Source organism: Humulus lupulus, chromosome 2, assembly GCF_963169125.1.
Source record: "Humulus lupulus chromosome 2, drHumLupu1.1, whole genome shotgun sequence".
Taxonomy (NCBI): domain Eukaryota; kingdom Viridiplantae; phylum Streptophyta; class Magnoliopsida; order Rosales; family Cannabaceae; genus Humulus; species Humulus lupulus.
This window is the reverse complement of record NC_084794.1, coordinates 120879239-120891884: the sequence shown is the minus strand read 5'-3', so window position 1 is coordinate 120891884 and position 12646 is coordinate 120879239. Positions and strand designations below refer to the sequence as shown.

Here is a 12646-nt window from a genome sequence, read left to right as displayed (position 1 = left end):
TACCTTTGCTGCCCAGATAGCAACATTATAGTATTTCTAGCTGAACAAGTCCTCAAATCCCTCCCAACTCAAAGAAGTGACGTCCCTGGTCTGTGATGCCACTTCCCACCAAATGCGGGCATTCTCTCTTAACATATATATGGCACAGGCTACTCTATCATGCCCCTCTATCCTCATAAAATCTAGAATGGTAGTAATCATAGTCAGCCATTGCTCGGCCTTCAGTAGGTCAGGTCCTCCCTTAAAGATTGGGGGTTGTTGCTTCCTAAACCGCTCATATAACGGCTCCCACCAGTTCCCAACCACTCCTGGCTGTACAACGGGTACCACTACAAGTGGCACAATAGGGGCAGCACTCCCTGATGGATCCTGCTGTCGGAACAAACAAATCTGTTCATCTTCACTTTGCAATTGCGCTTGCATATCTGCCATAAGTTGCTACCAGTTCTCAGGGACTGGCGGAGGAATTTGGCCATGGTCATCACCCCCGGCCCCAGACCTAGTGTCAGCAAGTCGCGTAGATTTTCTTGGACGTATAGCTATCCAAGTTAATCTGCAATCAACGACTCGACAATCAGACCATGATGACAGAGTAAAAACTTCTCCAAAATCAACCAAAGGAACATAACCAATCACAAACAATCAAGATATAGTCATTTATCCACATGCACTGGCATTACTAATAAGCATGCCCCAACACTACCGCACAACAGCTAAAGTAAAAGCATTTGCCCATACACAATATGCAGTTAATCATCCAAATATTCATTTACATGCACGGCGATGCTAATAAGCATGCCTCAATATTTTCACACAACAGTCAAGGGCCAGGCCCTATCAGTATCTCATGCTTCCTATTAATCCAACAAATAACAACATTCATAATTCATTCCAAGCATATAAGCATATATACACATTACCAAACCCTGAATCGAGCTTGTCTCTAGCAGCAAATGTACATGTCAAGCCGATCTTCAGGAACCTTTAAACCTAGGATGCTCTGATACCAAGTTGTAACGGCCTGGATAACCAAGACCGTTACACTGTGTATTTTTAAAGGTGCGGGACTTTCTAATCAAGTCATTTAGTTAAAAACGTGCTTGCTAGAGTCATTAATGTGCTCGGGTTAAAAGGTTTTGGTCTCAAAAGATACTTTTCATAAAATTAAACATTTAAGACATGGGATCCCAAAAGAGACAGCATTTAAAAGTCTGTTTACAAAATTTCCAGTGTACAGACAACCACTAGCCATTCTAAAGGAAAAACAGATGTTTATGGTTCTCCTGTCCCTGTCTTCCCTCAACCGTAGCGGCTGAGCAGCTGTTCATGTACATTCTGATTCCCGAGCTCTCTAAATCAGGGCTGATCAAGCTTGCCCTTGCCTTTACCTGCACCACGAAGCACCCGTGAGCCAAGGCCCAGCAAGAAAACGTAATATCACAACACAAGTACTGATAATAAATAAAAACCCTTTAAGCAAGTTTAAACGTTTAGCAATCCCTAATAAACATATAACTCATTGACATACATATGAATTCACAAGCTAACAACTAGCCATTCAGCATATCATATTCAACAATCAACCACAACAACCAGATTACACAATAAATAGGGTCGACACCCTTAGGTCTCACCCTCTGTTTACCCCACTGACTCCGACTCACTTAAACCGAGCTTAGTGCATAAAAAGTTATCCTCAGCTACCAGTGGCCGAGCCGCGCCCTATGCGCTAATGTAAACTCCGACACTCTTAGGCCATTTTTCTACTATTAATATGGCATAATGCCATCCTCTATAAAGCATACAAAGCAGGGAATCCTTAGGTCCATTACGAATCCACAACCGGGTGCAGTTTTCTTACCTGTAATTTCCAAATTTACTGATTACGAGCGACGCCTCTCGAGCACGATCCGCTTCCTAAGCCCTAGCTTAATACCTCGTCACAACCAAGATAAGGGATTCCATTAATATTCAAATAAAGGTTTCTGGGTGAAGTTCTAGCTTCCGGGACATCGAATTCCACCAAACACGGTGGTGGAATTGATCCCGAGCACCCTAGGTTTGGTTCCCGTGCTTAAAACCTTCAAATAACCAAAAATTCCCTTAAGGGCCGCAGCACAGGTCTAAAACAGAGGCTAGGCCTCTCTGACCACAGACACGCGCTGCGACGCTCCCCTACTGCAGAGCCTCCTTGGCTCTTCTTTGCTTCATGGGCCGCGACACTCTAGAATAGAGTCGCGCTCCATCCCATCGTGCCCAGAAAATCCACCATTCCTAACATCCCAACCTTGCTCAAAACCACCCCAAAGTACCCTAATTCCAAAACCCATTGATCACAAAACTTCTAACATGATTCTAGCGATACAATCTAGCAAAAACCCAGCTTAAAAACTCATTAAAATCTCATTTTAATTTCTGAAACCCAGAAACTCAAGAACACAAAAACCAGCAATGAAACACCAGAATTCAACCATTAAATCTTAGATTCAAGCTTACCTCCACTGCAGAACCAACTCCCTTAACAATTCTTGAGAAAAAATCCAAGCTTTCTAGCTTCAATTCAATCCTTAAATTTCAAAACCATAAACACTTTAAAACCCAGCCAAAACACAGAATTAATCATCCTGCTCAAAGCTTATATCTTACCTCAGTTCTTGATTGAACTCCTTACATGGACACTGGACTAATCCTTCAAGATTCCAGCCCAAGCCACTGAATTCCCAGCCAAATCCCATTAGTTTTCAATAGTTTTCTTGAGAGAGAGAAGAGAAGGAAAAAAGGAGCAAAAAGGGTCGGTTTGGGTTTTTGTTCTACTGTTTTCTATTTTACTTAGTCTAACCTTAGTTAATTAAGTTAATCTCGAGGCTCGGGGTGCCAGAAACGTCCCCAAGGGCAAAATGGTAAAATTCCCCAGTATTCCCACCTAGACTTCCTAACCTCAAATATATCTCCAATTATTTATTTCCATAACCCAATAGCCTAAATAACCATCCAATACTTGAAATACCCCTTGACTTGCCCAAAGTCAAGTATTAAGCCCCGTTGTGACTTTCGCGTTAACTAGCTCCTTAGGATCGCCTCAAGTCGCATGCTGCAAATTTATCCACATAATAATGTGGTTCTCACAAATATAACATATAATCACATTTGCATTCATATAAACATGCAAGCATGCTTATCATATAATCACACGTTAAATTAATAAATTCACACATAAACCAATTATGCCCTCCCGGCACACTAATCAAGGCCCTTAAGCCATATTAGTGATTTTGGGTCGTTACAATTTTACCCTTGGGGGCTATTAGAGGGCTGGGAAACTTGAGGGTTATTTTAGTCTTTTTAGCTAAGGTATTTGATCAGCTGGGTCTTAGGAAACTATGAGAACACTCTTGGAACATTTAGACACTTACTCTCTCTCTCCCTCTCACACACGTACTCTCCTTTTCCTTCTCCTTGTGTCTTGAAGTTGAGGAAAAATGTTAGGAAACTCAAGGTTTTAGGCTAGCTTGAGCTGGAGAAATCAAAGCTAAGGTTAGACAAGGATTTCTGAGAAGTTTAGGCTATCAATTTTGGTAAAAATCTAACCTTGATTACTGAATTCTGTTGGGATAATGTTGAAACTTAGAGCTTGCATGAGAATGGTTTCTATGGCTGAATTTTGGGTGTTAAGGAGAGTAAGAATTGTTTATAGATTAGATATGATGTTGAGGTTATAGGGATAAGAATTCTGGGTTCAATTCAGAGTTTGGCTAATGGTTTGGGTTGAATTTTAAGGCTTAGACTCAACAGAAACGCTGAAAAAGGGTGGAATTTCTGGGTTTGGGGCCTCAAGTTGCGGCCTTGTTCTTCAGGCGCCACGGCCCGTGTGGTTGAAGAGGTTGGGATGCCTCTAATTTGCTAGGCGCAATGTGTTGCGATATTTTTGCTATGCAAGTGCACACAGTCGCAATTTGTAATAAAATGGTAAAAACCAAGTATCGTCCTCAAGGGCTGAATTATCAATTACCAATCAATTAATTCCTCTTTCTATTTGATCAATTAAAATTTGTTGATTTTTGTAAATACAGCAAGAGAAACTATAAAGTGCAGAAACAATAATTGAAAATTAAATGGACTAACAACTAATAGTAAAACCTTTGATTTAACCTCTGAAGAAACAATTAGGATATTTAATCTCATCAACTATCCTCCCTATTATTCCCTAATGCAAAGTATGAGTTCTTCTTCTTTTTACATAATTCAATTAACAAGTTGAAACAGCAGCCTATAATCATACTATGAATTATAAACTCAACCTAGGTGACAATTTCCTATATTTCTATGGTAAATTGAACCACAAAGGTAGCATTAATCTTGACAACTTAATAAACAGTTACACAATTAATTCAGATACTTTCGTTCTAAATTAGAATTATGTCCAATATAACCACAGCAGATTTAAATCTCACTTCTCAGATTTTGACTTAAAAACATATATATATATATGACTATAGAAGGCCAATCAATAATCAGTCTATAAGAACAGGTTATATGGAATTGAAGAAGATTGAAGAAGAAGAGAATTGAAATTGCATTAGTTCATAATAGGGATTCGAGTGATTCAATTAAACATCCTAAACAAAAAATTAGTTCGTAATCATAATGCTAATCACAACAAAAATTAAAGATAACATCAGAAAGTAGAAGAAAAACATGTAGATAGAAATACTCCAAGCCTTCAGCCTTCAAGCAAGAACTCTCCCCCAGTCCGTACGTGTTTCTTCTCTCTTTTTCGCCATATTAAAACCTAGGATTCAATTTTTAAAAGAGGCGGGTCGCGGCCCTACATGCACCATGCCACGGCCCGTGTCTAAATTCATGGGCGAAATGTTCTCTCCATGCCGCGGCATTAGTCAGCCATGTCGCGGCCCGTGTCGACGATTTCTGGGTTGATGCCCATCTATGCCGCGGCCTTCTCTAGCCATGCCGCAGCCCGAGTATCTCCTTCAAAACAGTGGTTCTGTTTCACCACCTAGCCGCGGCTCTACTTTGCTCATGCCGTGGCTCTTGAGGGATTTCTCAATTTTTCAAGTTTTCATCCCAAAAAATCACCAACACTTCCAAATTATGTTGAGATCCATTCTTTCTCAAAATATGTTGAAAAACTTGGTTATTTCTTCCCTTTCTTTGACATCTTCCTCCATGTGCTCAATTCTTCCTGATATTCACAAAGATAAACAAACAAAGCATAAACCCGCACTAAATGAAAGAAAAACAAAATAAAAGACTACTTAAAACATCACCTAAACATGACAAAAACTAGACTCAACAAACTCCCCCAAACTTAACCTTTACTCGCCCTCGAGTAAAGACCAAGTTAAACTAACAAAAAGAAACAAACACAACACGAACAAGCCAAACCATCATTACCATCTAAATTGCTTTGCCAAAACTCATGAAATCTCAATTGCAATATTAATAACCAGAATTTCAGCTCAATTGCCTTAAAGTCCAATTTGTAAAGTTCAATTAGGGAGATCAATAATATATTACGAAAATGACTACAACACTTGGACTCTATCATATATGCTCAACTCATTCCAGACAATTCCACAAACCAATTTTTCAATATGCTTGCATTACTTAACCTTCTTCACTAATGTCAATAACACGTGTTTTGAAATCAAAAGGACTTTCACGGGTTATAGTGTTAGGCTTAGGCAAGGGTAGATGAAATTGTCATTTAGGCTCAACATTACCATAAGCATATAAACTTTACACCCAATCTTGATATTCACAACACAATTGAACACAACCCAAAGATCCTCTTTATTTCCAAAGATTGAGAAATTTAAACACTAGAGAGTTTTTTTTTTTATATATATACTATCTTTCCCCCAAACTTATGCATTTTAATGGGGACATCAAAAGAAAAGTAGTTTCTCTCAAATCTCTTTTTTTTTTCTTTTCTTTCTCAATCTTTTCTTGAATTTTTTTTTTCTATTGCCAACACCAATACACAAGAGTAATACCCATTATAAATCAATCCCCTTTTATATTTTATAAGCTCATGGTACAAATCTAGGAACTGAAAAATAATAAAGTATTCGGTTATGCTCAAAGCAAGTGTTTAACAATAAAAGGTCGAATTTTAGGCTCAAAGAGGGTATCTAGGGAAAATTAAATCAAGGTTGGCTTGAAAAGCACAATCGATCCAATAAAATTTCCTAAATCACTTTTCAAAACGCATTCCATCAAGGATTTCGCCTCAAAGGCCAAATAATGCAAGTTCTATCAAATTCAAATTGTCATACCACCAACCCTAGTCAAACATATATAATAAAATCCAAAATGTTGCATTTTCAAAACATATTAAAAATTTCCCACAAAACTTTTAAATTAAACTCTAAAACAATTGAACCAAGCACATAGTTGAATTCAATTTCCTTTTCACGAGCAAAGACAAAGCAACAACAGACCAGAATGATGGCTTAACAGTTACACTAAACAACACAAAAAATAACACAAAAGACTAAAAGCTAAACTAAACAACACACAAAACAAAAATAAAACAAAATAAGCTCCCCCCCCCCCCAAACTTAAGATGCACATTGTCCCCAATGTGATAAAGAAAAGAACAAAGGAAGAGAACTCACCTGGCGCCACATCAGTATGGCGGAGGTGGTGGAGGCGGCCACTGGTATGGAGAGTACTGCGGCGGAGGAGTGAAGTAATTCTCACGCTTTTCACGGTTTAACTTACAAAAATAATCCAAAAATTTTCCTAAATAATAAAAACCAAAACAACACTTAAAAATTGTTCAAAACTAAAGCAAAACAACTAAAAGAATGGGATGCCTCCCAAAAGCGCTGTCGTTAACGTCATTTAGCCGGATGTTGAACTCTCTACACCTTTAACTTGGGTCAATTCCACCCCTTGCATCCTTGAGAGCCATCGTGTCATACGAGGGGAATTCCCTTCTACTGCTGAGAATATTGAAACTATCTCCAATGTCATCGAATCCTTCAAACTTGCCACACAATAATCTTTTCATACGACGTCGAACTGTTCAAAATCGTTCTTTGGTCTTCTTCTTCTTTTTATCAATTGAATCTTGACAATCATTCACCACGTCAACTCTACAACAGGTAGGAATTTTAGTTGCTGTAAAAACATTAAAACTTATTTCCTCATTTTGGACTCGCAACCTTAACTCCCCCTTTTGTACGTCGATTAAAGCTCGTCCTGTGGCTAAGAATGGTATTCCAAGAATGATTGGGACGTTGGCATCCTCCTCCATATCAAGTACAATGAAGTCTGCTAGGAAGATGAACTTGTCCACTTTTACCAAAACATCTTCAATAATACCCCGAGGATGTGCTATTGATCTGTCTGCCAACTGAAGAGTCACTGTTGTAGGTCTTGCTTCCCCAAGCTTCAGTCTTCTGAACACAGAAAGCGGCATTAGATTAATGCTCGCCCCCAAATCACATAGAGCATTCATGCTCTCAAAATTCCCAATAGTGCAAGGTATTGTGAAACTCCCATGATCTCTCAGTTTCTGAGGAAGCTTCCTTTGTAGAATGGCGCTGCACTCTTCAGTGAGTGCCACCGTCTCATAGTCCTCCATCTTCCTCTTCTTGGACAGTATTTCCTTCATAAAATTCACATAACTTGGCATTTGTTCAAGTGCCTCGACGAAAGGTATGTTAATGTGAAGTTTTCAAAAAATATCTAGAAACTTCGAAAATTGTTTGTCAAGTGTCTTCTTTTGAAGTCGCTGAGGATATGGAATCTTGATGTGGTGCTCATAACTCACTGGTGACTGATTCTTCTCAAGGTCTTCAATAACCTCTTCTTCTACCTTACCCTCATTCTCAACTTCAATTTTTGGTGCAGGTATAAACTTCTTGACTGGCTCTTCCAACTTCTTCCCACTCCTCAAAGAGATTGCATTGCACTGCTCTTTAGGATTCACCTCTGTATTACTTGGCAAATTTCCTTGAGGCCTACTTGGTAACATATTTGCCAATTGACCAACTTGCATCTCAAGATTCCTGATGGATGAGCGAGTTTCTTTCATAAACTGTGTTTGAGTGTTGGTGAGAGTCAATAATGTAGCTTGCAATTCATTAGGCCTTTCAGGTGGAGCTTGATTCATTGACTGTTGAGGCCTAGGCTGTTGTGATGAAGAGCCTTGATGCATTGGTGGCTGAGGCATATTATTCTAAAATTGCCCTTGAGACTAAGGTTGCTGGCCCTGATTATTCCTCCAAGAAAAATTAGGATGATTTCGCCACCCAGGATTGTAAGTATTGGCGAATGGATTATTTACTGGCCTCTGAAAGTTTCCCACCGCTTGAACCTGAGCTTGATCCATCAAAATGTTATTATTAATATTGGTAGGACACTGATCAAAAAAGGAGGACCACCACAGATTTCACACCTAGCTGCCATTTGAACCGCATTAGCAGATACTTGTGTTGTAACTGTTTTGTCAAGGAGGCTACTTGTGTTGTTAGAGCAATGATTGCATCCAGCTCATGCACCCCAGCTACCTTTCTGACTCCTGATGATCTTTCTTCTGACCACTGATGATTGTTTGTGGCCATGTCCTCTAGCAGCTTATAAGCACCAGTTGCACTCTTGCTCATAAAAGTACCACCCGCTGCAGCATCAATAATGGTTCTGGTTGTAGGACATAAACCATTGTAGAAATTCTGTACTAACATCCACTGTTCAATGCCATGATGAGGACATCTTCTCAAGAGTTCCTTGAACCATTCCCAAGCTTCATACAATGACTCTCCATCATTCTGGCAAAAATTATTGATCTCTCCCCTCAATTTAACAGCTTTGGACGGAGGGAAGAATTTTGACAGAAACTTCTGAGCTAGATCTTGCCAGGTGACAATAGAGTTGGATTGCAAAGAGTTCAGCCAACTTTTAGCTCTGTCCCTCAGAGAGAATGGGAAAATCCTAAGCTTAATTGCGTCATCACTCACCCCATTGTATCTGAAGGTTCCACACAACTCCAAAAAATTAGACAAATGGGTGTGAGGATCTTCATAAGGCAACCCATTAAATTGCACAGAGGATTGCACCATTTGTAGAATAGCTGGCTTGATTTCAAAATTGTTGGCCTCTACAGCTGGTGGGCGTATACTGTTTTGTACTCCCGTCAGAGTGGGCAGTATATAATCTCTCAGGCTCCTCTCAACATTGTTCTGAGCCTGACCCCCTTGTACAATTGTAGGAATTAGAACATTCCTGCCATCCCCATCATTCTGTGCCATCTTCACAGATTTCTGGGCCTCCCTCTTGTTCTTTCTGATTTGCTTGCAGGACTTTTCAATCTCAGGATTCAAAGGAACAAGACTGTCTGATCCTCTTCTGCCACGCATATACCAAAATTCACCTGAGACAGACAAATTAAGCAACTAAACAGATTAGAAACAAGAGAAATTAAAATCAAATTAGAATAAAAATTAATTAGACTGATATTGATAATTATTTTCAGTCCCCGGCAACGGCACCAAAAACTTGTTGCGATATTTTTGCTATGCAAGTGCACACAGTCGCAATTTGTAATAAAATGGTAAAAACCAAGTATCGTCCTCAAGGGCTGAATTATCAATTACCAATCAATTAATTCCTCTTTCTATTTGATCAATTAAAATTTGTTGATTTTTGTAAATACAGCAAGAGAAACTATAAAGTGCAGAAACAATAATTGAAAATTAAATGGACTAACAACTAATAGTAAAACCTTTGATTTAACCTCTGAAGAAACAATTAGGATATTTAATCTCATCAACTATCCTCCCTATTATTCCCTAATGCAAAGTATGAGTTCTTCTTCTTTTTACATAATTCAATTAACAAGTTGAAACAGCAGCCTATAATCATACTATGAATTATAAACTCAACCTAGGTGACAATTTCCTATATTTCTATGGTAAATTGAACCACAAAGGTAGCATTAATCTTGACAACTTAATAAACAGTTACACAATTAATTCAGATACTTTCGTTCTAAATTAGAATTATGTCCAATATAACCACAGCAGATTTAAATCTCACTTCTCAGATTTTGACTTAAAAACATATATATATATATGACTATAGAAGGCCAATCAATAATCAGTCTATAAGAACAGGTTATATGGAATTGAAGAAGATTGAAGAAGAAGAGAATTGAAATTGCATTAGTTCATAATAGGGATTCGAGTGATTCAATTAAACATCCTAAACAAAAAATTAGTTCGTAATCATAATGCTAATCACAACAAAAATTAAAGATAACATCAGAAAGTAGAAGAAAAACATGTAGATAGAAATACTCCAAGCCTTCAGCCTTCAAGCAAGAACTCTCCCCCAGTCCGTACGTGTTTCTTCTCTCTTTTTCGCCATATTAAAACCTAGGATTCAATTTTTAAAAGAGGCGGGTCGCGGCCCTACATGCACCATGCCACGGCCCGTGTCTAAATTCATGGGCGAAATGTTCTCTCCATGCCGCGGCATTAGTCAGCCATGTCGCGGCCCGTGTCGACGATTTCTGGGTTGATGCCCATCTATGCCGCGGCCTTCTCTAGCCATGCCGCAGCCCGAGGATCTCCTTCAAAACAGTGGTTCTGTTTCACCACCTAGCCGCGGCTCTACTTTGCTCATGCCGTGGCTCTTGAGGGATTTCTCAATTTTTCAAGTTTTCATCCCAAAAAATCACCAACACTTCCAAATTATGTTGAGATCCATTCTTTCTCAAAATATGTTGAAAAACTTGGTTATTTCTTCCCTTTCTTTGACATCTTCCTCCATGTGCTCAATTCTTCCTGATATTCACAAAGATAAACAAACAAAGCATAAACCCGCACTAAATGAAAGAAAAACAAAATAAAAGACTACTTAAAACATCACCTAAACATGACAAAAACTAGACTCAACACACTGCGACCCAGGGGGTGCAAGTCACAACCCATGTCCTCCAGCAGGGAGGGCTGGGCCTCTGTTTAAGGGGCGGGTCGCGACCCTTAAGGGCAAGTCACTACCCTAAATGGAAAATAAAGGGCGCTTAGGCTCGGCGGAGCACGAGGTTTCAAACCTAAGCGCTCGAGATGAATTCTACTACCGATTTTAGTAGAATTCGAGGTTTCGGAGGCTAGTATTTATTTCCAAAACATTTAATTGGAATAGAATTTGATAAGTTATCCATCATTGCTTGTGACTAGGATTATCGTTAAGGCTCAAGACTGAGGATCGTGCTCAAGACCGCTCTTTATTTATCGTTAGGGATTCGAGGTAAGAAAACTGCACACCATGTGGTTGTGAACGGGACTGAGTTTCCTGTAATTAAATGTATTTATTATGTCATTATATGGTTGTTATGCATTATATGAAAGTATGACCTGATGGTGCTGGGGATGATGACAAGCGTACTAAACGCAGCTCGTTCTAAGAGAGTCGGGATCAGCTAAACAAACAGAGGGCTCGGCCTAAGGGCCCCGGCACCTAAACATTTGTATTACTTTTTGAGATGTATGCTTGAAAATACATGTTTACCATTGTTTAGCTTAATGCTTGTACTCTACTGAATAATTGCATTAATGGGATTGAAATTGATTGAATGCTACTACTGCTATATGTGTTTGTTGTTTATGGTTTTTTTTGCTTGGCCTTAGATCACGGGTGCTACGTGGTGCAAGTAAAGGCAAAAGGAAACTGGACCAACCATGAGTTGGAGAGCTTTGGGGGCAGAGTGTACATCGTCAGCTACTCGACCGCCATGGCCGAGGGAAAGTTATAGGAATAAAGCTCTAAATTGTATTTTGCCGTTAGACTTGCTTTTGTTGTATCAACTTTTGAGAGTTGTATTTACCACATAAACCTTGTTTTTGGGATCCCATGTATCAAACATTTGTTTTAATGAAAATTAACCGTTTATGATCAAAATATTTTAACCCTAACCTATTAGTTGAATTTAGAATCACATTTATGTTCAAATGACTTGATTAGCAAGTCTTGCACTATTTTAAAATACACAGTGTAACGGTCTTGGTTATCTAGGGCATTATAATTTAGTATCAGAGTGGTCTAGGTTTAAGGGTTCATGAAGAATAGCTGGGCATGTACACTCGTCACTTAAGATAAGCTCGACTCAGGGTTTGGTAACTATATATATGTGATTACATGCTTAAATGTTTAAATGAAATATAAATGCTTTGTTGCATGATTAATAGGGAGCATGAGATACTGATAGGGCCTGGCCCTTGACTGCTATGTGATTATGATGTGGCATGCTTATTAGCATTGCTACTGTATGTGAATAATTCTTTAAATGCTTGTTTGCATCTTGACTACATATTGTCGGTTGAGTTTCGATATTGGACCATGGAAAGAATGTTAACCTGTCATCATTGCCTGACTGCTGAGTCATTGATTGCAGATAAACTTGGACAGATATGCATCCAAGGCGATCAATATGACTAGCTGCCACAAGGGTCGAGGCTAGAGATGATGAGTAGGGCCAAAACCCTCCGCCAGTCCCTGAGAACTCGCAGCAGATACTTGCTGATATGAAAGCCATACTACATAATCAGGAAGAGCATATTCACCTTTTGAGACAGCGGGCTCCATCAAGGAGTGCTGCACCGATTGTGCCACCTGC

General features: G+C 39.1%; 1 non-coding gene across 1 annotated transcript; it reads left to right on the top strand.

Moving 5' to 3' along the window:
• The first annotated feature begins 8724 nt into the window (after positions 1 to 8724).
• On the top strand, positions 8725 to 8831 carry LOC133820537 (small nucleolar RNA R71). Its single transcript, XR_009886944.1, has one exon. It is a non-coding gene; the product is annotated as a small nucleolar RNA R71 (small nucleolar RNA).
• The last annotated feature ends 3815 nt before the right edge of the window (positions 8832 to 12646 follow it).